Source organism: Harmonia axyridis, chromosome 2 (assembly GCF_914767665.1).
Source record: "Harmonia axyridis chromosome 2, icHarAxyr1.1, whole genome shotgun sequence".
In the NCBI taxonomy this organism is placed as follows: domain Eukaryota; kingdom Metazoa; phylum Arthropoda; class Insecta; order Coleoptera; family Coccinellidae; genus Harmonia; species Harmonia axyridis.
Genome location: NC_059502.1, coordinates 39,866,040 through 39,893,464, shown reverse-complemented (window position 1 = coordinate 39,893,464; position 27,425 = coordinate 39,866,040). Strand labels below are relative to the sequence as shown.

At 34.2% G+C, this 27,425-nt stretch overlaps 1 protein-coding gene across 3 annotated transcripts in view; it reads right to left on the bottom strand.

Annotated features, from left to right (window-relative positions):
* Positions 1–27,425, bottom strand: part of LOC123672379 (pyruvate dehydrogenase phosphatase regulatory subunit, mitochondrial) — a 280,794-nt gene that overhangs the window by 186,639 nt on the left and 66,730 nt on the right. The gene's annotated exons all lie outside the window — the stretch shown is intronic.

Here is a 27,425-nt window from a genome sequence, read left to right as displayed (position 1 = left end):
CATCGTAGAGGACTCGTACCAAATGGTTTCAATCGCCTGAGTGCCTTCGTTTGAATATACAGCGTGATGTTCATCGTATGAGTGAAATTTCACAGTTCAATAACTCTTTGACTAATCGACCGAATAATTTCAAATTTTGAAGTTTTGTCACCCCTTACTATCCCCTTCCTTCAATATTTCTGAAATGAAGTTAATCAGATCCGGACTAGGAAAATTTCAGATCATTCCTATCTTCATGAATATTTGATAACCCTGTACGTGAACATTATAATTTTTTTTCGTTTTGGCATACACAAAGAATTGATTCACAATAAAATTCTAAATCTCAACTTGGCACGGTCATACAGGATGAACAATGAACATTCCCTTAAGAGTGAATTTATTTTAGTTCAATAACTCTTCAACTAACCCACCGAATACCTTCAAATTTTGAAGTTTTGTCACCGTTTACTGTCGCCTTCCTTCAACATTTTTGAAGTCGAATATATCAGATTCGGACTAGGAAAATTTTAGATCTTTTCTATTTTCTTGAATATTGTATCACCCTGTAAGTTGATATCATGATTTTTTTTCGTTTTCGTAACCACAAAGAATCAATTCATTATAAAAATTCTAAATCTCTGCTTGGCACCGTCATACAGGGTGATCAATAAACATTTACTTATGAAATAAATTTCGTAGTTCAAGAAATCACGATTTATCGGTAGAATTATTTCGAAAATTGCAGTTTTTTAACCATTTACGAATGCCTACCCTAAATTTTTAATTTTTAGTCCACAAACTGGATGAAGAATGAAACATTAACAGCAAATAAATTAAAAATATTCAAACTTGAAAACAACGAATCAAAAACAAAATAAATAAAGTATTTTCATTTCAGCAGAAATTGTTCAAAATGGTGTCCCCCCATTTCAATGCATTTTTGAGCATGTTGATATAGTTGTGCCAGAGATTTCGCTATCGTATTCGGTTGAGATTTAATAATATCGCAAACACCAATAATTCTTTGTAGCAGTTGCTCCCTACTGTTAGTCTGTACCGCAAAGACCTTTCCTTAATAAATGAGCCAAGGGTGTCAGATAAAGGGATCGAGAAGGCTAAGTCATTTTTCCACTTCCCCAATCCATCTGTTTCCAAAAGTTTCAGTCAAATATTTACGCACTTTTTTTTTGTTAGTGCGCATTAGATCCATTCTGTTGCAACCACAATGTTTCCATTGGAATGTTTTCTAACAAACAAAATTATGTATCTAAAAATTTTCATAAATTTCTCATTTCTATTTTGAAAAATATTAGGGCAAATCAAATTGTTGTTGTAGATACCGCACCAAACATTTATCGAGAATCTACCTAGGGATGGTGGGGACACTTACAGCGTATGGAAGATGATAGACAAGTTAAAAAGGTATGGGAGGCGAGAATAGAGGAGAAGCCAAAGAGAGGAAGACCACAACAGACAGATGGAACAATAATGAGTGAAATACAGAGGAGAGCATAGAACCTAAAAGAAGCGAAAGAGTTAGCGACTAACAGGGCATAATGGAAGAAATTCAGTAGATCATAGTTAAGTTTTATTTATTGGAATGAATATACAGGGTGTTTCCTAAACATGCGGCAAAAATTCAGGGGGTTGTTCCTTGGACTATTTTAAGTATGTTTTGTCCTTGGATGATTTTTGAAAAACCTCTTTGTTTCGAAGATACAGGGCGAACAACATTTTTCACCAGCGCATTTTAGTTTGGTTGCTCGTGAGTTTTTAACATTAACATACGGAGATCGCTGGATTGGAAGAGGTAGACCTCATTTATGGCCTGCTCGTTCCCCGGACTTAAACCCCTTAGATTATTTCCTATGGGGCCATCTAAAATCATTAGTTTATACCGCTCCAGTAGAAAATGTGGAAGACTTGCGAAATCGGATCATTGCTGGGTGTAACTTAATAAGAAATGATTCTGAAAATGGTGTCCCATTCCTTGACACCAAAGCTATCAGATGTGCAGGTAACATTGTAAAATTGGATTGGTACCAAAAACCGACCTCTTCAGGTCGTTATATACATTATAGTTCCAACCATTCTTGGGCTATGAAAACTAACTTAATTAAAGGTATGTTTCGTAGAATTAAGAAAATCTGCCATCCAGACTTTCTTCATAACAGTGAAGAAAAGTTGCTTAAGATCTTTGAGAACAATGGTTACCCTAAGATGTTTTTGAACAGATGTCTGCATTCTCTAACTTCTGACCAAATCGACGAGGTCCCACAAATAAGAACATCGACATTAGTCGAACCTGCCACACATGACAAATATGTAAGCCTGCCCCTCATTCCACCATTAACAGGTAAATTGACCAAAATTCTAAAAGAAATTGAGAACATAAAAATTGCGAAGTACAATCCTTTAGTAGTAGGCGTTCTTTTCAGCCAAACTAAAGATAGGATCCACACCATGTCTAGATCTGACGTGGTTTATCGCATTCCATGTGAGAACTGTGAGTCTGTGTATGTTGGACAGACATCACAATGTTTAAAAAGACGTATCTCAATACATAAGAGTGACGCCAGATTACGACCTGATAGATGTGCATTAGCTAGCCATTCGTCCTCTCTAGACCACCATTTTAAGTTTGATGAAGTTGAAATATTATGTACCAATTCTAACTATAATAAAAGAAGTTTCCTTGAAATGTGTTTTATAAATGAAAATGAAAATAATATAAATAAGAAGACTGACTTGAAGAATTTAAGTGTTGTATATAGTTGTTTGTTATCCTTAGATCGTAGGCCATCTAGATAAACATGACTTTATGTCACTTTGTGAATTGTTGTTTTCTCTGTGTTCCCCTGTTCTATGAATGTTAACCTGTAAAATTGACATATGCATTACGGCAACGTTTCTGAGATTTCTACATTTATTGTGATTTTTATTGAATTATATGAGTAGAAGACCTTTCATAGCTGCACTTATCATCTTAAATAATTCTGTCTTGTCAGATGTAAGCATAGATTGCTGTTTTTACAACTTTCCAACTTTGTAATTTGTGTGATTTTTAGCATCCTGAAGAAGAACCGCATATTGGTTCGAAATATAGATGAATAGACGATAGACTGTTGATCTTTTCTAAATTGCCTAGATACCCAACCACACCTCCTTACTTTATTCGGCAAATAATTTATCTTACTGTATATAATTATATATATATATATATATATATATATATATATATATATATATATATATATATATATATATATATATATATATATATATATATATATATATATATATATATATATATATATATATATATATATATATATATATATATTATATTGCCACCTATCTTGCGACAGATTCCGGCAGGACCAATTCCTGCAGGAATCGTAGCTGCCATTCTTGTCTTGACGACCAGTCCGACAAGTATGGGTAAAACCTGTTGCAAACAGTGATTATTAAAAAAAAATATATAAATATATATATCAACAATTTTAATTCCCAATATACAAAAATAGTTATAAGTTAGATAAGAGGTGTGGGAAAATTGATAAGTGTTATAATGTCACTCTTCTTTATTTCATTTAGTCGACGTTTCGATCCCGATGGGGACCTTCTTCAGGACTCTACAATAGCAATAGAAAACAGTCAAAATAAGGCAATCACAAAACATGTAAAAATAGTACATACCGAAATACAGAGTTGTAAAGATCTTATTTGAACACAAATCAATAGCTCTCAAGAAAGCAACTAACAAGAGCATCAACAACTTCAGCGAAAAAAAGATCAGATACTTCGTTAGTAAAGGAGTAGTAATCAATTATAATAAGTAAATAAGGTAAACAGAATAATCAACAAAATGAGAGGTTGACAAAAATGTTGTCAACCAGACATGCCACAGAATACACGCACATGACAGATGAAACATAGAATAGCATTAAATCACATTGGTCGCAGTAATTCACTCTCACCGAACTCAGAACAAATGCGATTTTTCGAAAGATTCCATGAACCGAAACCAATCCCCTCTCACAGAAATGGCCTAGAACACAGAATTCATTTTCACGTTATCCCTACGACTGCTGAACTTGTTGAAATTCTTTCTGTATGTGATCCATCCAATTCACTCCCACCGAACTGGTCATAATGAATCAAATAAGAATAGATGGAGCTGATATTATTTACATCCTTCTGTAGTTCATCGAACAGGTTTGGCGTTTAATATGATACATCTCTGAGAAACATCTTTTTCTTCCACTAACTTCAATTTCTAGGATTTTGGTGGAATCATAATTCATTGGATGATCTTTGTCCCGGGTATGGTCTGCTAGGGCACAAATGTTACTTGAATTCTTGATGTCGCTTTTGTGTTGAGCAATCCTTCTCTTCAAAAGCTGAGACGTCTGGCCAATGTACAGGGTGGGCAAATTTCGATGTTTTAGCACTACAACTTTTGAACCAGAGGAGATAGACAAAATCTGATACCCACTTCTCGATATCTTTTTCTGAGATACTAACAAGGGTAGTATTTATTGTTGGCCACCTTCTTTTGTTTTCGAGTTATAAGCGAAAATTGGAAAAATGGCGATATCGAAAAACATTTATATCTCCGCTAATACTGATGATAGAGCTCTGAAATTAAAACATTATACAGGCACTTTTTTACGTGGAATCCAGTGGCGTGCTCGTCTTTTCAAAAGGGTTTTTAATTACGAAGCTATGACCCAAAGTTATGTTTTTTCAAATGGGAACACTAGATTTTTCTGTCATTTTCTGAAAGCTTGATTCTTCCTGATTTCAAAAATATATAACATCGTATGATTCGGATCAATATAAATAATAGAAAATGGCCAAAAACCTCTTTTCACCTAAGAGTCTCAATATTTCTATGGTTTCAACTGTTGATGAACAAAGAAAAATTGAGCTTTCTATAACAAGAGCATTGTCCTTCCGTCAATCTGATTATTTCTATGCTTTTCACTTTTTTCTACAAAATTCGAATCTAGATATGTTTTATAAATTTTGTATCTAAAAATTGATTTGGAAATAACGGAGAAACCACAAGATCGAATTTTTCAATCGAAAGAGTTGTATTGAGATGCATGTATCAGGAGATTATTTACATAGGTCTCCAGAATCAATACGCACAAGTACCAATCCATTTTAAACAGCATATGAAACAATGCATATATGATTGAACTCAACAGTTTAATTACGAAGGGACAAACAAGAAATAATATTTAACCTAATAATGATAACAATTGCACAATGCACAGTCGACACCTCTTATCGATATTTCAATAAATGAATATTTGAAACTGTGTTCAAGCTACCTAGGAAACTTTTTCCAAGTTCGTTTATCTTTTCGAAACTATTTGTATGAAATAAATATAGAATCGAATTTTGTAGAAACAAGTGAAAAGCATACAAATAATCAGATTGACGGAAGGACACTGCTCTTGTTATAGAAAGGCTCATCAACAGTTGAAACCATAGAAATATTGAGACTCTTAAGTAAAAAAAGGTTTTTGACCATTTTCTGTTATTTATTTTGATACGAATCATACGATGTTATATATTTTTGAAATCAGGAAAAATTAAGCTTTCAGAAAATGGCACAAAAATTAAGTGTTCCCATTTGAAAAAACATAACTTTGGGTCATAGCTTGTAATTAAAAACCCTTTCGAAAATACGAGCACGCCACTGGATTCTACGTAAAAAAGTGCCTAAGGTTTTAATTTCAGAGCTCTATCCTCAGTATTAGCGGAGATATAAATGTTTTTCGATATCGCCATTTTTCCAATTTTCGCTTATAACTCGAAAACAAAAGAAGGTGGCCAAAAATGAATACTACCCTTGTTAGTTTCTCAGAAAAAGAGATCGAGAAGTGGGTATCAGATTTTGTCTATCTCCTCTGGTTCAAAAGTTGTAGTGCTAAAACATCGAAATTTGCCCACCCTGTACACCTCAGTGCATATTGAACAAGGAATACAATATACCAGATAAGATAAGATAAGATATTTATTGGTGATTAATACAAATAATACATTGTTTTCACACGTCATTAAGGGTAATTTACAAACAGCAGTATAAATAGTATATTGAATCTCAGCTCCAGAACAATATTATGCTAAAATAAATAAATATATAATAGAAACATAATATAAAATAAATAAATAAATAAATGCTATAAATAGTATATTAAATCTCAGCTCCAGAACAATATTATGCCAAATCAGTTTCATCCAGAGTCATATTATAAAATTCGTCAATTGAATAAAATACCTTCAATGTCAACATCTTTTTTATTTTTATCTTGAAAACGTTCATTCGCAGATTTTTCAGCCCACCAGGAAGTTTGTTGTACAAAGACACCGCTCGAAATCCAGGAGCGCGCTGGGATTTACTCAATCTCAGAAAATCTTTCCTAATGAGTGATTTGTTCCGTGTACCATATCCATGTATGTCAGATTGTAGCACATATTTATTCTTGTTTTTATGAATATATATAACACTCTCCAATATGAATAGCGATGGGAATGTAAGAATACCCAAATCTTTAAAGGCATTTCTACAGCAGTCACGGTAGCCCAGCCCTCCCAAAACTCTTATCGCTCGCCTCTGCAGTCTGAAAACAGCCTCACGACCCGCACTGTCCCCCCACAGCAGGACGCCATATTTCAGATGTGATTCTACCAGGGCAAAATATACGGCACGTAACATGTCCGGTGTCAGGGAAAAGGATAGAGTTCTCAGGGCAAAAATATTTCGACTCAGCCTGGCCAGTAGGTTGTCAATGTGGCTACTCCACGTGAGCGCCGAGTCCACATGAACACCGAGGAACTTTACTGAATGAACCATGTCGTCTTCCCCATCAAACGGTCCCAAGGTCATAATCATATTGTATGTTTTCTCCTCATTCACACTGAGGCCGTTTGCCGTGAACCACTCCACGAGCCTCACTCGCTCTATACGTGAACGCTCAAGCAATGTCTGTGAGTTCACGTCCCTTATTGCGACTGTAGTATCATCTACAAATAATGTAGCTTCAACTTCAGGTATATAATCTGGTAGGTCGTTAATATACACCAGAAATAGCACTGGTCCCAAAACTGAACCCTGTACCACTCCCATATTAATGGGGCTCATCTGAGATCGTGTTCCGTCCGAGCTGACTATTTGATACCTCTCGCTCAAAAAAGAAGCCATCAGGTCCATCGCCCTGTCGTCGAATCCATATATTTTCAATTTTTCGAGGAGCTTGTCGTGGGGTACACAATCAAAGGCCTTTGTAAGATCGACAAATGAGGCCAGACGGTGATCCTTATTCTCAAAGCTTTCGATAGTAGAGTTGACAAAATCGATGATCGCCTCAACTGTATTCCTCCCCTCGCGGAAGCCAAACTGGCGATCAGTTAGCAAGTTGTTGCACTCGAGATATGCAACAATCTGTGTAGACATAACTTTTTCTAACACTTTCGAGAAGACAGGCACGAGAGAAATCGGAGGGTAGTTGTTGACATCATTCTTGTCGCCCTTTTTAAATACAGGGATCACCTTGGAGACCTTTAAGCATTTAGGGAACTTGCCGGTGATCAACCCCTCGTTAATCAACTTGGTAAGCGGAGATATGATAGAATTGATGTTTCTTTTCACTACTTTAATTGAAAGCCCATAGTAATCGGCAGAGTTACTATTTTTAATATTTCGTACTATATCTCTCACTACATTTTGTCCAACTTCCTGGAAACTGAATGTTTTCCCCGGTGGAATCTGTTTTCGGAAGGTCTCGTCGAAGCGCACGTTGGTTTGGGGTAGACTATGCAGAGCCTTCTGCGCAACAGTTGCAAAATGCGCACCGAAGCTGTCAGCATCAATGTTGGCTAATTCCCGTTTGCTGCCGTCTTTGATATAACCATTTATTATGCGCCAGGCCGCTTTTGACTTATTATCTGAAGATTCGATTTTGCTGTTGTAATAACATAATTTTGCTCTCTTTATTGCTTTTCTATACTCCAGACGTAGTTTGTTCCTGTGTTCGCGTAGATCAGACGATGCATAGTACTGATACATCGAGTTTATGAGCAACAAGTTTTCTCTAATGTCTATTTCGCGGGTGAACCAACCGATATCAGCTCGTGTATCCTGGACTCTCAATTTTTTTTCCGGGAATGACATCACAAAATCTTCAACGATGTTCTGATGAAACATACTGAAGCGTGCCTCAAAATCCAAAGTATTGTCATAAATAAAACCCCAATCTCTTCTTTGGAGAGCACCATGCATCTCGAAGAAACCCTCGGCAGTAAGAGGTCGCAATTTTATGTACTTATATGGTTTAAGCTTATTGGGAATCCTCGCACTAAGGATCTGCGCATCATGGTCCGAGAACGTTGTCGGTATCACGTCCGCATACTCATCCTGTGCGTCAAAATTTGTGAAGATGTTGTCGAGACAATTATTGTTCCTGGTCGGCTGAAAAATTTTCTGCTTGAACCCGAAGGATGTCAAAAGATTTAGAAACGTTTTAGCCTCCCTATCTGCTACTCATATTCTATCATTCACTCGACTGTATAATCTGTCAATTTTGAAATAAGATTTCTGAATCAACATAATTTTTGTGGTCTTTAGGAAGTTAATTAATGCGTTTGTCATACCATTAATTAGGGGAATAGACGAGTAAAGAATTCTACCCGTGTTCTCAGTGTCCACAGTGGTGGATGTGCTCCTCTCTCCATTCGTTGGCCGTGTCGAAGGAGTGGTATTATAAATCAATCTGGACAACAACCTTCTTGGGTATCCATTCTCTAGCATCAACTGTACCAACAACCTCAGATTCTGCCGCCTTAGACTTGGATGGGCCACCTTTTCGATGCGATTCTTCAATCCTAAAATCATGTTTACCTTTTGTCCATGTGAATGATTAGAAAAATAGTGTATGTATCTCCCTGAACTTGTTGGTTTTCGGTACCAATCCAGAATCAGCCTATTTTCCAGTGTTCGAATCACCCTTGTATCCAGGAATGGGACTCCATTCGCGGTTTCTTCCTCCAAAGTAAACTGTATACTTTCATGTTCACTGTTAAACCTGTCTAGAACGAAAGCATCCTGGTCTTTAGGTACAGCACATATTAGATCATCAACATATTTCTTGATGAAAGGAATGTGAAAAGGAATACTAACAAGAATGCCGTCCAGAAGGAAATCCATTACTATTTCAGCAATGGATGGACTGAAGTTGGAACCCATAGGGGAACCGAGCACCTGCTTGAAGAACCTACCATTAAAAAGAAAATAGTTTGAAGAAAACAGGAACTTGATGGCATGGATGAATTCTTCTTTTGGTAGACTTGTGTGGTTTTTGATAGTATCCCACTTGTTCTCAACAGCTGAAACTGCCAACTCGACAGGAATGCGTTTGTCATACCATTAATTAGGGGAATAGACGAGTAAAGAATTCTACCCGTGTTCTCAGTGTCCACAGTGGTGGATGCGCTCCTCTCTCCATTCGTTGGCCGTGTCGAAGGAGTGGTAATATAAATCAATCTGGACAACAACCTTCTTGGGTATCCTATGTTGGAGAAATCAAGGCGTCTCGTTCTTCAATTTGAGATCACTGTGACTGTGACCAGGATAGGAGGAATGGAGTGTGATTCTTCCAGGTTGTGGCAGATCTAGGAGGGGTTGCTTCCACCAGAGATGCTAAGTCGTTTTGAAACTTACCAGTCCAGAAGGTACAGAAGAGAATTTGCTGCTATCAGGGAGAGAAATCTGATGAAGGTGAGAGCTCTATCGGATGAACTTCTAAAGAGAGTAGAACCACAGGAAAGGTGAATTAAGAATGTTAGTACTGTTATTGTACCAGATAGAATATTGAAATTTCTAGCACTGGGCCCCAAATTCGGCATTGATATTCCTTTAAGGGAGGTTTCCATGTCGAGGCTGTTGTCAGATGTAGAGAGCATTATTGATCTTAATGATAGACTGTCAGATGAGGGAACGAACATCAAACGTTCCCAAGCTGTTAATATTATCACAAACTACATCAAACCTGGAAAAAGGACTAATAATGTTTTCCAGAGAGAATTTTACCACTGTAAGAGGTACCTAAGTGAACATCAAGAATTGCTTGTGTTACGGGCTGATAAAGGCAATGTTACGGTTTTGATGGATAAGGATCAGTACATAGAGCTCTCCAACAAAATTTTACTTGATGAACAATATTACCAACTTCTTACTAACAGAGATCCAACCATTACAATACAAGGTAAATGTAATGCATTGATTAAACGATGGGTCAGTGAGGGCCACATAACACAAATACAAGGTAAATCACTGGACATTCACAATTCAGTTCCAGCTAGATTCTACGGTTTACCAAAAATCCACAAACCCATTCTTGCCTTGAGACCAATAATATCATCTGTTAACACCCCCACATCCAAACTATCAGTTTTTGTTTCAGACATCCTGTCTAAATATCTTTCTTCTACCAGAAGTAGATATTTTATTGAAGATTCCTTTGCTTTGGCCCAGTATGTGAATGATTTCCAGTCACCTGTTGATTATGTCCTGATCAGCCTGGACGTTGTATCTCTTTTCACCAACATTCCTGTCGAGTTGGCAGTTTCAGCTGTTGAGAACAAGTGGGATACTATCAAAAACCACACAAGTCTACCAAAAGGAGAATTCATCCATGCCATCAAGTTCCTGTTTTCTTCAAACTATTTTCTTTTTAATGGTAGGTTCTTCAAGCAGGTGCTCGGTTCCCCTATGGGTTCCAACTTCAGTCCATCCATTGCTGAAATAGTAATGGATTTCCTTCTGGACGGCATTCTTGTTAGTATTCCTTTTCACATTCCTTTCATCAAGAAATATGTTGATGATCTAATATGTGCTGTACCTAAAGACCAGGATGCTTTCGTTCTAGACAGGTTTAACAGTGAACATGAAAGTATACAGTTTACTTTGGAGGAAGAAACCGCGAATGGAGTCCCATTCCTGGATACAAGGGTGATTCGAACACTGGAAAATAGGCTGATTCTGGATTGGCACCGAAAACCAACAAGTTCAGGGAGATACATACACTATTTTTCTAATCATTCACATGGACAAAAGGTAAACATGATTTTAGGATTGAAGAATCGCATCGAAAAGGTTGCCCATCCAAGTCTAAGGCGGCAGAATCTGAGGTTGTTGGTACAGTTGATGCTAGAGAATGGATACCCAAGAAGGTTGTTGTCCAGATTGATTTATAATACCACTCCTTCGACACGGTCAACGAATGGAGAGAGGAGCACATCCACCACTGTGGACACTGAGAACACGGGTAGAATTCTTTACTCGTCTATTCCCCTAATTAATGGTATGACAAACGCATTAATTAACCTCCTAAAGACCACAAAAATTATGTTGATTCAGAAATCTTATTTTAAAATTGACAGATTATACAGTCGAGTGAATGATAGAATATGAGAGGTGTGGTATATTGTATTCCTTGTTCAATATGCAGTAAGGTGTACATTGGTCAGACGTCTCAGCTTTTGAAGAGAAGGATTGCTCAACACAAAAGCGACATCAAGAATTCAAGTAACATTTGTGCCCTAGCAGACCATACCCGGGACAAAGATCATCCAATGAATTATGATTCCACCAAAATCCTAGAAATTGAAGTTAGTGGAAGAAAAAAATGTTTCTTAGAGATGTATCATATTAAACGCCAAACCTGTTCGATGAACTACAGAAGGGATGTAAATAATATCAGCTCCATCTATTCTTATTTGATTCATTATGACCAGTTCGGTGGGAGTGAATTGGATGGATCACATACAGAAAGAATTTCAACAAGTTCAGCAGTCGTAGGGATAACGTGAAAATGAATTCTGTGTTCTAGGCTAGGCCATTTCTGTGAGAGGGGATTGGTTTGGGTTCATGGAATCTTTCTAAAAATCGCATTTGTTCTGAGTTTGGTGAGAGTGAATTACTGCGACCAATGTGATTTAATGCTATTCTATGTTTCATCTGTCATGTGCGTGTATTCTGTGGAAAGCCTGGTTGACAACATTTTTGACAACCTCTCATTTTATTGATTATTCTGTTTACCTTATTTACTTATTATAATTGATTTCTACTCCTTTACTAACGAAGTATCAGATCTTTTTTTCGATGAAATTGTTGATGTTCTTGTTAGTTGCTTTCTTGAGAGCTATTGATTTGTGTTCAAATAAAATTTTTAGAACTCTGTATTTCGGTATGTACTATTTTGACATGTTTTGTGATTGCCTTATTTTGACTGTTTTCTATTGCTATTGTAGAGTCCTGAAGAAGGTCCCCATCGGGATCGAAACGTCGACTAAATGAAATAAAGAAATATATATATATATATATATATATATATATATATATATATATATATATATATATATATATATATATATATTGTTAATGCAACACTCATTGTTTATTTTGTTCTAATTTTATTCTAAATTCAGTTATATAATTATTTATTTTGTTTCGAAACAATCGTTGAATCAATGCGTCGATTTCTTCAATTAATGTTCACATTTATTCCGTTCATTTATTCATTTCATTTAGTTGTAATAAAATACGTTGGGAAATCTCGGACTGCATATGGTGACATATGGGCGAGAGATCAGTTCGAATTCTCGTTCCAAAAAGTGCGCTACGCCGTGAATTGATTCAATCGAAATCACGAAATTTTTGGACATTTTCGCTATTTTCTGCAAGTTTTCTCAAGACAATAGATACTGGGAAGTACCATCTCCAACTCTGGCGTTCATTCCAACAAAGGTAGATCGAGTGCTTCCAACGTATCTTTTGTGTATTCTTTTTCTCAAATTCTTTTTCCTTATTTTTCTAAATTTTCTGAGCTATCGTAACATTGGACCTTCGAGCCGGATTTTCTTTAATTTTCGTTGCTTCGACGATTGTTTCGAAATTATTTCAGTTCAATATTTGACTTAATTTTTTTCACTATCGATAAATCCATTCACATATTGAGTGTTGCAGTATAATTTGATTTCTTATTAGTTATTTATTTACATTCAGCTTGTTCATTATGAGTGCTAATAAATTGAAACAAAATTATGCTATTCGACAGTTACAAATTGACGATGTTGAGGAAATTCTTTCTTTAGCGACAGCAGCGGTCGATGATGCAAGTCGTCATGTTAGATTCCGACTTCGATATGAAGAGTTGGAGGATATTCATGAAAAATTTCATAACACTCACAATTCAATTATTTCAACCATTTCAGTTTTAGAAAACCCTGATTTAGTGTCAGAAAAACAGATAAAGTCAGCATTCAATGATACATATTCCACCATAAAAACCATTTATAATAATTTATTCCCCACAATCAGTGGTGATGTTTCGGTCAAATCCTTGAAAGTTACACCTAATGTCAAACTTCCGAAGATTTCTTTGCCATCATTCAGCGGAAATTATAAAGATTGGACAACCTTTCATGACATATTCACTAGTCTGATTCACAATAATGCTAATTTGTCTGATATTGAAAAATTCCAATATCTTCTAAGTTCCTTAAAATCTCAAGCTTTGTCATTGTTGAAAGGTTTTCCATTAACAGCACAAAATTACCATATTACATTCGACACCTTGACTAAACGTTATCAAAATAAACGTCTTTTGGCGAATTCATATTGGCAAGATATCACGAACATATCAAAGTTGACAAATGAGTCGGTTGAAGGTTTGAGGAACCTACTCGATACATTCTCTGAGAATTTGTCATCTTTGAAAAACTTAGGTTTGCCAGTTGATCAATGGGATTTTGTACTTTTTCATATGATTATTCAGAAACTAGATAACGCTACAATTAAACGTTTTGAATTACAAGAATGCTCGTCAGATATTCCATCGTTCCGAAATTTACACAATTTCCTTCTGAATCAGTGCACCGCTTTAGAATCTGCAGCTCTCTCTACCTCCATTAAACCCAAATACAGTCCACTTGCTCAAACTCAAACCAAACAGCAAAAACCTTCCTCGAGTAAATCAACCTCCACTTTTCTGGCTCAAACTAATAATATTTCTTCAAAAATAAAATGTAATTTTTGCAATTCACCGCATACTATTTACAAATGCTATTCATTTCTGTCCAAAACTCCAACTGAAAGATTGAAAATTGCCCAAAGTAACAATTGGTGTATTAATTGTTTGCATTCAGCGCATGACATTTCGAAATGTGCTTCTAAATCAAGTTGTCGCACTTGTTCTAGGAAACACCATTCTCTGCTCCATATCGATTCCGATGAAAATGAAAAACAAACCTCTCCCTCTTCTTCTGATATCAATTCATGTAACTCCGCTCAGAGTTTCACTACCACTGCGTCTTCCAACGTTCTTCTCGCTACAGCTCAGGTAGAAATTCTCGATGCCTGGGGGAATTATAAAACTGTCAGAGTTCTTTTAGATAGTGGTTCCCAAACTAATATAATTACTAAAAAGTGTGTTGCTTCACTAGGGTTAACATTATCTAAATCATTTCTTTGCATAAAAGGCGAGGAGAAAGGAAAGGAGAAAGGAGAAAGATCATCACCATCAACTTCCACTGCCACTTGCACAATCCGCCCCCGAGAAGGGATTCACCCAATCTTTACCTTCGATGCTGTTGTCATCCCAAAAATATGTTCAGACTTGCCAAACTTCACAACAAAATTTTCATTCCACGATTCACTGAATTTGGCGGATCCAAATTTCAATAAACCTGGTAGTGTCGACATGCTTTTGGGAGCTGAAATATTTCCCTCTTTACTTCTTGATGGTCGTCAAGAAGGTGGAGTAGGAGAACCTTCAGCACTCGAAACTGTTTTCGGTTGGGTCTTGATGGGTAGAACTCATTCTTCTTTTAAGGTAGTAAATTCATTGCATGTGACTCTAAATTCATCTCTGAACGCAACTTTGAAGGCATTCTGGGAACTCGAAGAACTTCCAATTTTGGCATCAGAATCACATTCTCCCGATGAAATTCTCTGTGAGGAGATTTTCAAGAAAGATATCTCTCGAAATTGTAAAACACGTCGTTTTAGTGTATCATTACCCTTCAAACAATCAATTCCCGTTTCATTCGGTGACACCTATTCATTGGCATTGCGTCGTTTCTTGTTGCTGGAGAAACGACTCAATAAAGATTCCTCTCTGCGGAAACAATATAGTGATTTCATGAAGGATTATTTGGAATCTGATCATATGACATTGGTAGATTGGATGCCTTCTGATGAATTCTCCTATTTTATCCCACATCATTGCGTTCTCAAACCCGATAGCACTTCCACCAAACTAAGGGTTGTGTTTGATGCCTCAGCAAAGGTGGCTGGTCATTCATCTTTGAATGATTGCCTTCTTACAGGCCAAAAGTTGCAAAAGGATATTGCCACCATCCTTCTCCGATTTCGTACACATAAGTTTGTCTTCACGGCCGATATACGACAAATGTATCGGCAAATTCTGATTCACACGAATCATCGTAAATATCAGCGCATTCTCTGGAGATTTTCACCCTCAGAATCCATAAAGTGTTATGAGTTAAACACTGTCACGTATGGGCTGTCTTCGGCTCCTTTTCTAGCGCTTCGAACCTTGCGTCAGTTGGCTATAGATGAAAAAGATAGTTGTCCTTTAGCTTCTAGGATCCTTGATGAGGATATATACATTGATGATGTCGTGTCAGGTTCCGATAATGTTCAGAATGCCATTGATCTCAGAAATGAGCTCATTTATCTTTTGAACAAAGGGGGCTTCGAATTGCGAAAATGGGCCAGTAATGAGCCGGAAATCCTCGAAGGAATTCCAATAGAACATCAGCTGATGCAGTCATTTTCATTCACTGATGGGGAATTCATGAAGATTCTTGGACTTTGCTGGAATCCGAATATCGATACTTTTTCATTTGTTACATCTAAAATAGATTCCATTTGCACGAAACGTAGCATATTATCACAACTTGCTCGAACTTACGACCCCTTGGGCTTCTTAACTCCTTTTACTTTTTTCATGAAGCATCTCATACAGGTTCTTTGGACTCAAGGTTTACAGTGGTACCAGACCCCTACTTCTGACGTCGTAAACTGTTGGAATCAATGTAAGTTTGAACTTTCTCATCTACAAAATCTACGTATTCCTCGTTGCATTTTTCCAGAATCATATACCAGATGTGAATTACATGGATTCGGTGATAGTAGTGAAAGAGGTTATGCAGCAGTCGTCTACTTTCGTTTCTTTTATTCATCGGGACAAATTGAAACTTTTCTTATTTGTGCAAAATCCAAAGTTGCTCCCATTAAGCGCATATCTCTTCCTCGTCTGGAGTTATGTGCTGCTCTATTATTAGCGAAACTTATTTCCTTTGTAGTCTCAACCTATCCATCAGGTATATTTTCTGACCTATTCGCCTGGTCAGATTCAACCGTTGCTCTATCTTGGATAAAATCGTCCCCTCATAAGTGGAAATCTTTTGTGAGCAATCGAACCACAAAAATTCAAAATCTTGTTCCCCCTGAAAACTGGTTTCATGTTAAATCAGAGGATAACCCTGCTGACTTTGGCTCTCGCGGTTTAACTCCGCTAAAATTGATAAATTGCAGTAAGTGGTGGTCGGGACCAGCTTGGTTGAGATCGAACCAAATTCTGAGCACTTCATTTGTTGATTCGGAAGATTCTCCTCTCTGTTCGGAAGAAGAACGGAAAATTGTCCTGATAACATCAGTTCAGGCATCCTTGACTGATGACCTAATAACAAAATTCTCATCTCTCCCGAAAATTCAACGGATTTTAGCATATGTCTTAAGGTTCTGCTTCAATACTCGAAATTCTTCATCGCCTTGCCAAGGCAAGTTGACTTTTCCGGAGCTAACACAGGCCTCACTTTTTCTGGTGAAACAAGTTCAAGCAGATATATTTGCCGTGGAAATCGATCAGCTTCGAAAAGGTAAACTTTTATCTAAGCCCCTCAGAAAACTGAATCCTTTTCTTGACTCAGATGATGTTCTCAGGGTGGGCGGTAGAATTTCTCTTTCAGGGCTCTCTTTTGAGAGCAAACACCCTGCCTTACTTCCTTGCCAACATCCTCTGACGGACCTCATAATTCGTCATTTCCACCTTAAACACCTACATCCAGGTCACCAAGCATTGCAATACCTTATTTGTCAGCAATTTTGGATACTTTCATCTAGGCGAGCTATACATCGCGTGCTCTCCAAATGTAACACTTGTTTCCGTTCGAATCCTAAGCCAGTTCAGCCGTTTATGGGAAACTTGCCTTCTAGCCGTTTACACCAGGTAAAGCCATTTCAATGTGTTGGTGTTGATTTCGGTGGTCCTTTCCTCATCACTATGACAAGGTCAAGAGGTACTAAATACACAAAAGCATACGTTTGCCTTTTCATTTGTTTCGCGGTTAAGGCAATACACTTAGAGTTGGTTTCTGACCTTTCTTCAGAAGCGTTCTTAGCAGCATTACGACGCTTTATAGCACGTAGAGGTCGGTGTAATCGAATATTTAGTGACGGTGGTACCAATTTCCGTGGTGCCTACACTCTTTTACGTACTTTGTTCCGCAATGCTACCGAGGCTGAAAATATTGATTGGAGTTTCAATCCTCCATCTGCACCTCACTTCGGCGGTCTCTGAGAAGCTGGCATAAAATCAGTGAAAACACATTTAATGAGAGTGATAGGTGAGCAGAAATTGACTTATGAAGAACTGTATACGGTTCTGACACAAATTGAAGCGGTTCTAAATTCACGACCCCTCTGCCCATTGAGCAGTGATCCAAATGACCTATCCGCCTTGACACCGGGTCATTTTTTGACTCTTGCACCCTTGACTGCGCTACCAGATGATGATTTGTCCCATTTACAAATCAATAGGTTGTCTCGATGGCAATTGCTCTCGCGGCTTCATGCTGATTTTTGGAAACGTTGGCACACCGAATATCTACATACGTTACAACAACGTCAAAGGTGGGATAAACATTCAGATTCCACCCTAAAACCAGGAATGCTTGTCCTCATCAATGATGGACCTATTTCTCCTTTGCGCTGGCGATTGGCAAGAGTCGAGAAATTACATCTGGGTACAGATGGAATAGCTCGTGTAGCTACCATTCGCACAAGCCAAAGTGTGATGCAACGACCTATTGTAAAGTTGTGTCCATTGCCACAGCAATAGTCATTGCTAAATTTCATTTTCAATTTTCTTTTTTTTTTTTTTCTTTCTTTAAAATATGTATATTTTAGGTGGGCGGTTATGTTAATGCAACACTCATTGTTTATTTTGTTCTAATTTTATTCTAAATTCAGTTATATAATTATTTATTTTGTTTCGAAACAATCGTTGAATCAATACGTCGATTTCTTCAATTAATGTTCACATTTATTCCGTTCATTTATTCATTTCATTTAGTTGTAATAAAATACGTTGGGAAATCTCGGACTGCATATGGTGACATATGGGCGAGAGATCAGTTCGAATTCTCGTTCCAAAAAGTGCGCTACGCCGTGAATTGATTCAATCGAAATCACGAAATTTTTGGACATTTTCGCTATTTTCTGCAAGTTTTCTCAAGACAATAGATACTGGGAAGTACCATCTCCAACTCTGGCGTTCATTCCAACAAAGGTAGGTCGAGTGCTTCCAACGTATCTTTTGTGTATTCTTTTTCTCAAATTCTTTTTCCTTATTTTTCTAAATTTTCTGAGCTATCGTTACATATATATATATATATATATATATATATATATATATATATATATATATATGTAAAGAAAACCACATTTTATTAGGGTTTCCTTTAGTTTTCTAGTTACCTGGAATGTCAATAACTGACATTTCAGAATTGTCAAAAAGATAATCTGTTTTATTTCATAATTGTGATAGAGGCTTTAAATGTAGTTTCCCTCATTTATTGCAGGTTTGTTTTTATATTGTTGATGTAATTGTTGCTTATAAAATCCCTCATTTATTGCAGAGAAACACAATTAAGTCGATATCCAAATAAATAGGACTTATTATAAAACTACATTTTCGTCATCTACTCGTACCTATCCTACCAATCATGGAAAAACTCAGATTCGATTTCGTTGTGAAACCTACGGCAGATGGAAAGTCAAATATTTTATGTGTTACTTCAATAGCAACAGGCAACTGGGAGGTTTTTGGATTACCTGATGAATACCAACCAGTAAATTTGCATCAGCACCTTATTAATACTCCAAATTTTATGAAAGTGAAAAAATCCTTGACTAAGAGATATCAAAATAGAAGAATATGGATAAAATTAACAGAAGATTTAGCGAACACTTATTTAGATGAAGAGCAAAATTTACAATTTGATGATATTTACCTAGAAGAAATAAGGGAAGAAGCAAATACTAATAAATCTACCTCTACTAGCACTAGCTCAGAGCAAAGTTTGGAAAAACTCCTAGAAAAATTAATTGACAATAAGCCAGCACAATTAGAATCAAAAAATTTAGGACAGATTGCGAATGAATTTATGATAGGAAAATTTACTGGCAGAAATTTCAATGCAAACCAATGGATTGAAGATTTTAATAAAGAGTGTGAACGTTTTGAAATCAATGTGGATAAACAGAAAATTAAAATTTTGAAAGATTTTTTGCAATATTCCGGTGCAGAGTGGTACAGTTGCATGATGATTAAATTTTCAATAGACTCAGAATGGAATATATGGGAAAGAAATTTTTGTGATACTTTCACTAACAGAGGATGGTCACCGGCTAGATATGCTTTAGCCTTCAAATATAAAGCAGGTTCATTGCTCGAGTATGCAATAAAAAAAGAAAAATTATTGTTAGAAGTCAGGAAATCAGTTGATACAGGGACACTTATAGACCTCATAGCATTTGGTTTGCCTAATTATGTTGTTGACAAGATTGATAGGGAAACTTTACGAGGAACCGAAGATCTTCACAATGAGATTGGAAAATTAGAATATCTGGTTGCGAAAAATATTAAATATGATAACAGAAGAAATATGGATTCTGGTGAAAAACCAAAAAGAAATGATGATAGGAAACCATGCCGAATCTGTGTGAACGAAAAAAAAGGGATACGTTATCATTCCGAGAAAAACTGCTGGTACAATGGGGAAAATCATAGAGGAAATTTGAAGAATGTGAATAACACTGAATTGGAGATTGAACTAAATGGGATTAATCAAAAAAACCTAGATGTGCCACCATTGATAAAAGTAAAGTTACTATTGAATGACATTTTAGAAGTTTCTGGAATTTATGATTCAGGTTCGAATGTTTCGTTGATTAATGCGAAATTATTGAAAATACACCCGAACAAAATTGCTAGCAATAATCAAATAGTGAACTTGAAGACTATCAATGGTGATGGAAAAACAAAAGGTATAGTAACTCTTAAAATCAAAATTTATAATATAGAAAGATTTATGAACATTTTTGTAGTGGACAATGAAGATTTTAAGTATGATTTCTTAATTGGTTTAGATTGCTTCAAAAATTTCGAACTAGTTCAAAATGAAAATTTAGAAATCACACAATTTGATTTAGAACAAAATGATATGAGCTCCAATAAAGAGTTTGCCGAAAGGAATAATCTCGTGAAAAATAATTCCCTGAGTTCAATAAATTTAAAAATTCCTGATGTACTGGGTGAAAAGAACGAGGAGAATTATTTTTCTGATTCTGATGATCAAGAAATCGAAAATTTTAATAGGTTTGAGATAAATTTCAATGAACATATAAATATAGATGAATTTGAGATAGTCGTGAACCATTTAGATTCAAACAAAGAATCAGAAATAGAGAAATTGATAGAGAAATATAAATCAGTATTTGCAAAAGATAAATATGACGTTGGTACTGTAAGACATTACGAAGCTCATATTGATTTGATAGTGGATAAATACTGTTACAAACGTCCATATAGATGTACGAATGAAGATAGGAAGGAAATAGAAAATCAAGTATCAAAACTATTAGAAAAAAATTTGATCGAAGAATCTTATAGTCCCTTTGCTGCTCCAGTAACTCTGGCATATAAGAAAGAAGATGGAAAAAAAACAAGGTTATGTATAGATTTCAGAGAATTAAACAAAATTGTTGTTCCCCAATCACAACCCTTTCCATTGATCGAAGATTTAATGATCAAAACTGTAAATTGTAAATATTTTTCTACTCTCGACATTAATTCAGCATTTTGGTCAATTCCTTTGAAAATACAAGATAGATACAAAACTGCATTTGTAACACAAGAAGGCCATTTTCAATGGACATGTCTTCCATTTGGATTGAGGACATCTCCAGCCATTTTCCAGAGGATATTGAGTAACATTATTAGAAAATACAAACTATCCGATTTTGCAGTAAATTTCATAGATGACATATTGATTTTTTCGAGAAGCTTTGAAGAACATTTATCACATCTATCAATATTGTTGGAAAAAATTCAAATAGAAGGATTCAGACTAAAATTTTCAAAATGTACATTTGCGAATAGTTATGCCAAATATTTAGGTCACATTATAGAAAATAATTCAATCCGGCCACTGAAAGATAATTTAGCAGCTGTGAAAAATTTTCCAGTTCCAGTTACAAAAAAAAATATACGTCAGTTCTTAGAAAAGATAAATTTTTATAATAAATTTGTACCAAAGAGTTCCCTAATCCTAGACCCTTTACACAATTTATTACGGAAAGATGTAAAATTTATATGGTCTACAGAATGCCAGGAATCATTTGATAAAATAAAGTTATTACTGTGTTCTGAACCAATCCTAAAGATCTTCGACTCTGACCTGCCAATATACATTTACACAGATGCTAGTATCAAAGGAGTGGGGGCGGTTCTAAAACAAAAAGATGAGAACGGATGCAGCTTATTTTTCAAAAAAATTAAATGAAGCACAAAAAAAGAAGAAGGCAATATATCTCGAATGTTTGGCAATAAAAGAAGCTGTGAAATATTGGCAACATTGGCTGATGGGAAAATAATTCGTGGTCTACTCAGATCATAAACCATTAGAAAACATGAACATTAAATCTAGAACAGATGATGAACTAGGAGATTTAACATATTATTTATCCCAATATAATTTTAAAGTCAAATATAACCCAGGAAAGACGAACCAAGAAGCTGATAGTTTGAGCAGAAATCCTGTTTTGGAACCAAATGAAAATGATGATGATTTTTTGAAAGTAGTCAATTTAATAAATCTTGAAGATATAAAAAGAGACCAACATAGCAATTTGAATTTACAAAATGGAAAATTCATATTAGAAAATGGAATTTATTTCAAGCGGAATAAGAAAAGAAAAAAAATTATGCTGTCAGAAAAATTTAGTATAACTTTAATTAAAAATGTACATGATCTCTACTGTCACATTGGACGAACTCAGATGCAAAATAACATAACACCATTTTATTCAGCAAATAATATCATCAGGAACATAAAACTAATTTGTGATGAATGTGAAATCTGTATTAAAAACAAATCGAGGAGAAAACCAAAATATGGGTTAATGTCACAATTAGGTCCAGCAACTCGGCCATTTGAAATTGTGTCTATTGACACCATTGGAGGATTTGGAGGTTTGCGATCAACAAAAAAAATATTTGCATCTTTTGGTTGATCATTTCACTAGATATGCCTTCATTTTAACATCGAGAAATCAAAGCTCTGATGATTTCATTAAATTGTTAAAAAATGTGATACAAACTTACAATATTGATATGGTATTAACAGACCAATACCCTGGAATAAATTCGAAAGAATTCAAGAAATTTCTGATGAAAGAAAACATAAAATTGATATTTACTGCTGTGGATGCACCATTTTCAAATGGACTCAATGAAAGACTGAATCAAACTATAGTAAATAAAATAAGATGTAAAATTAATGAAAGTAAAAAAAAAATTGCATGGTCTACTATTGCACAAAAATGTGTAGAAAAATATAATGAAACAGAGCATACAGTCACAAAGTTTGCTCCAAAATATCTCTTGGAGGGTGAAAATGTAGATATTCTACCTAATGAATTAAAGTCGACAAGTACCAAGGAAATTCTTGAAAGAGATAGAAAAATAGCTTTTGAAAACACAAAAAAATCACATGAATATAATAAGAAAATATTCGACTCACACAGGAAGGAATATGAATTCAAAGAGGGAGACATAGTCTACGTAGAAAATGAAAATCGATTGAATAGGAAGAAATTGGACGAATTGAGAATTGGCCCATTTGAAATTCTGAAGAAGATTTCCGGTTCAATCTATGAAGTGGATACTGGACACAGAAAGGCAGAATCAAATTTTTATCATATAACGAAATTATCTCCAGTATTTGTCAGTGAATGATCTATTATGCACATTATCAATTGTAAATTTTCTCTCTTTGAGGAGGGGAGATGTAAAGAAAACCACATTTTATTAGGATTTCCTTTAGTTTTCTAGTTACCTGGAATGTCAATAACATTTCAGAATTGTCAAAAAGATAATCTGTTTTATTTCATAATTGTGATAGAGGCTTTAAATGTAGTTTCCCTCATTTATTGCAGGTTTGTTTTTATATTGTTGATGTAATTGTTGCTAATAAAATCCCTCATTTATTGCAGAGAAACACAATTAAGTCGATATCCAAATAACTAGGACTTATTATATATATATATATATATATATATATATATATATATATATATATATATATATATATATATATATATATATATATATATATATATATATATATATATATATATATATATATATATTAACACATATATATATATATATATATATATATATATATATATATATATATATATATATATATATATATATATATATATATATATATATATATATATTAACACATATATATATATATATATAGTTATAAGTTAGATAAGGGGTGTGGGAAAATTGATAAGTGTTATAATGTCACTCTTCTTTATTTCATTTAGTCGACGTTTCGATATATATATATATATAAAAGAAAAATATATATATATATATATATATATATATATATATATATATATATATATATATATATATATATATATATATATATATAAAATATATATATATATATATATATATATATATATATATATATATATATATAATATATATATATATATATATATATAATATATATATATATATATATATATATATATATATATATATATATATATTTTGATTATGTTATTTATATATATATATATATATGTTATTTATATATATATTATATATATATATATATATATATATATATATATATATATATATATATATATATATATATATATATATATATATATATATATATATATATATATATATATATATATATATATATATATATATATATATATATATATATATATATATATATATATATATATATATATATATATATATATATATCGGGTGTCCCAAGGTGAGTGGCCTATTAGATTATTATGGAAACTATTGATGGTGAAGATTTCAAATTTTGTGGATAGATATTTGGCCATGTAAGGTACATTTTTGAAATAATTTCACATTTCCAGTGTTGCCGGATGTACGACAATTCGGCAACAACTTTGTTATTTTAAATGGGACATCCGGTATTTCTATTTTTTTATGATACTCCATAAAATATTAAATCTATTCACTCTTACTTTTCCATCCCTATCTTTAACGGTTTTTGAGTTATTAATTATTTTTCGAAATTTTAGATCAAATTGGCGTATTACGAAAATGACTCTAGTTCGCTCAATATTTGAAATTTAAGTCAGAAATTTTGCAAGTCGCTAGATATTGATCTGATCTGTGTTACTGCTTTCGAATTATGGTTGTCAATAATACAGGACGGACCAAAAAAAATCATCATTTGCCAAGTTACAAAATTGTAAAAAAGTCTATTTTTTCAAATTAGACACCTAGTATATTCTTCAATTTTTGGAATCAGTAGAACACACTCTACAATTTTTCTATTCACGTCCCTATACCTATCTCAACTGGATTCCGAGTTATATGCGTTTATTAGATTTCACATTGATTCAATAAGCGTTAATTTCGTTTGTATTGTTATTTTCTCTATGTCGTTCATAGATGGATATATCAATGAATCAGTTAAATCCATAAGTGTTAAAATAAACAATTATTGACTAACAGGTGTATTGTTCCGAGGTTTTTCTATAAATAATGGCTCAAGAAAGATATACACATATAACGCATATAACTCGGACTCCAGTTGAGATAGGTATAGGGACGTGAATAGAAAAATTGTAGAGTGTGTTGTACTGATTCCGAAAATTGAAAAATATACTAGGTGTCTAATTTGAAAAAATAGACTTTTTTACAATTTTGTAACTTGGCAAATGATGATTTTTTTTGGTCCGTCCTGTATTATTGACAACCATAATTCAAAAGCAGTAACACAGATCAGATCAATATCTAGCGACTTGCAAAATTTCTGACTTAAATTTCAAATATTGAGCGAACTAGAGTCATTTTTGTAATACGCCAATTTGATCTAAAATTTCGAAAAATAATTAATAACTCAAAAACCGTTAAAGATAGGGATGAAAAAGTAAGAGTGAATAGATTTAATATTTTATGGAGTATCATAAAAAAATAGAAATACCGGATGTCCCATTTAAAATAACAAAGTTGTTGCCAAATTGTCGTACATCCGGCAGCACTGGAAATGTGAAATTATTTCAAAAATGTACCTTACATGGCCAAATATCTATCCACAAAATTTGAAATCTTCACCATCAATAGTTTCCATAATAATCTAATAGGCCACTCACCTTGGGACACCCGATATATCGGGTGTCCCAAGGTGAGTGGCCTATTAGATTATTATGGAAACTATTGATGGTAAAGATTTCAAATTTTGTGGATAGATATTTGGCCAGTTAAGGTACATTTTTAAAATAATTTCTCGTTTCCAGTGTTGCTGGATGTACGACAATTTGGCAACAACTTTGTTATTTTAAATGGGACATCCGGTATTTCTATTTTTTTTATGATACTCCATAAAATATTAAATCTATTCACTCTTACGTTTCCATCCCTATCTTCAACGGTTTTTGAGTTATTAATTATTTTTCGAAATTGTAGATCAAATTGGCGTATTACGAAAATGACTCTAGTTCGCTCAATATTTGAGATTTAAGTCAGAAATTTTGCAAGTCTTTAGATATTGATCTGATCTGTGTCACTGCTTTTGAATTATGGTTGTCAATAATACAGGACGGAACAAAAAAAATCATCATTTACCAAGTTACAAAATAGTAAAAAAGTCTGTGTAAGTGAATAGAAAAATTGTAGAATGTGTTGTACTGATTCCAAAAATTGAAAAATATACTAGGTGTCTAATTTGAAAAAATAAACTTTTTTACAATTTTGTAACTTGGCAAATGATGATTTTTTTTGGTCCGTCCTGTATTATTGACAACCATAATTCAAAAGCAGTGACACAGATCAGATCAATATCTAACGAATTGCAAAATTTCTGACTTAAATCTCAAATATTGAGCGAACTAGAGTCATTTTCGTAATACGCCAATTTGATCTAAAATTTCGAAAAATAATTAATAACTCAAAAACCGTTAAAGATAGGGATGGAAAAGTAAGAGTGAATAGAGTTAATATTTTATGGAGTATCATAAAAAAAATAGAAATACCGGATGTCCCATTCAAAATAACAAAGTTGTTGCCAAATTGTCGTACATCCGGCAACACTGGAAATGTGAAATTATTTTAAAAATGTACCTCAACTGGTCAAATATCTATTCACAAAATTTGAAATCTTTACCATCAATAGTTTCCATAATAATCTAATAGGCCACTCACCTTGGGACACCCGATATATATATATATATATATATATATATATATATATATATATATATATATATATATATATATATATATATATATATATATATATCATCAACATATTGATAGGTAATCGGCACCTGGAAGGGCAGTAGAGGAATGCAATATTTCAAAAGCACTGACATGACTATATTAGCCAAAATGGGACTGATTTTACTCCCCATTGCACAGCCAAAGATTTGTGAAATGAAGGAACCCTTGAAAACGAAATAGCTGGACTCAAACAAAAACTTTAAGATCATTATAAAAAGGGATATATCTATGGTTGTGACCTGACTTACTCTGGACCATTCCTGTTGGATAATTTGTATAACTAGCTCTAGTGAAATATTCGTGAATAAACTGACAGCATCTAAGGAAATGAGTTTATACCCTTGGGGTAATATAAAGTTATTAATTTTGGAAGCAAATTGGAAAGAGTCAGCTATGGTATAATCATGGAAATCTGAGAATGCTTCTGTGAGAATCTGTGTCATAAATTGACTGAGTTCAACTGACGCT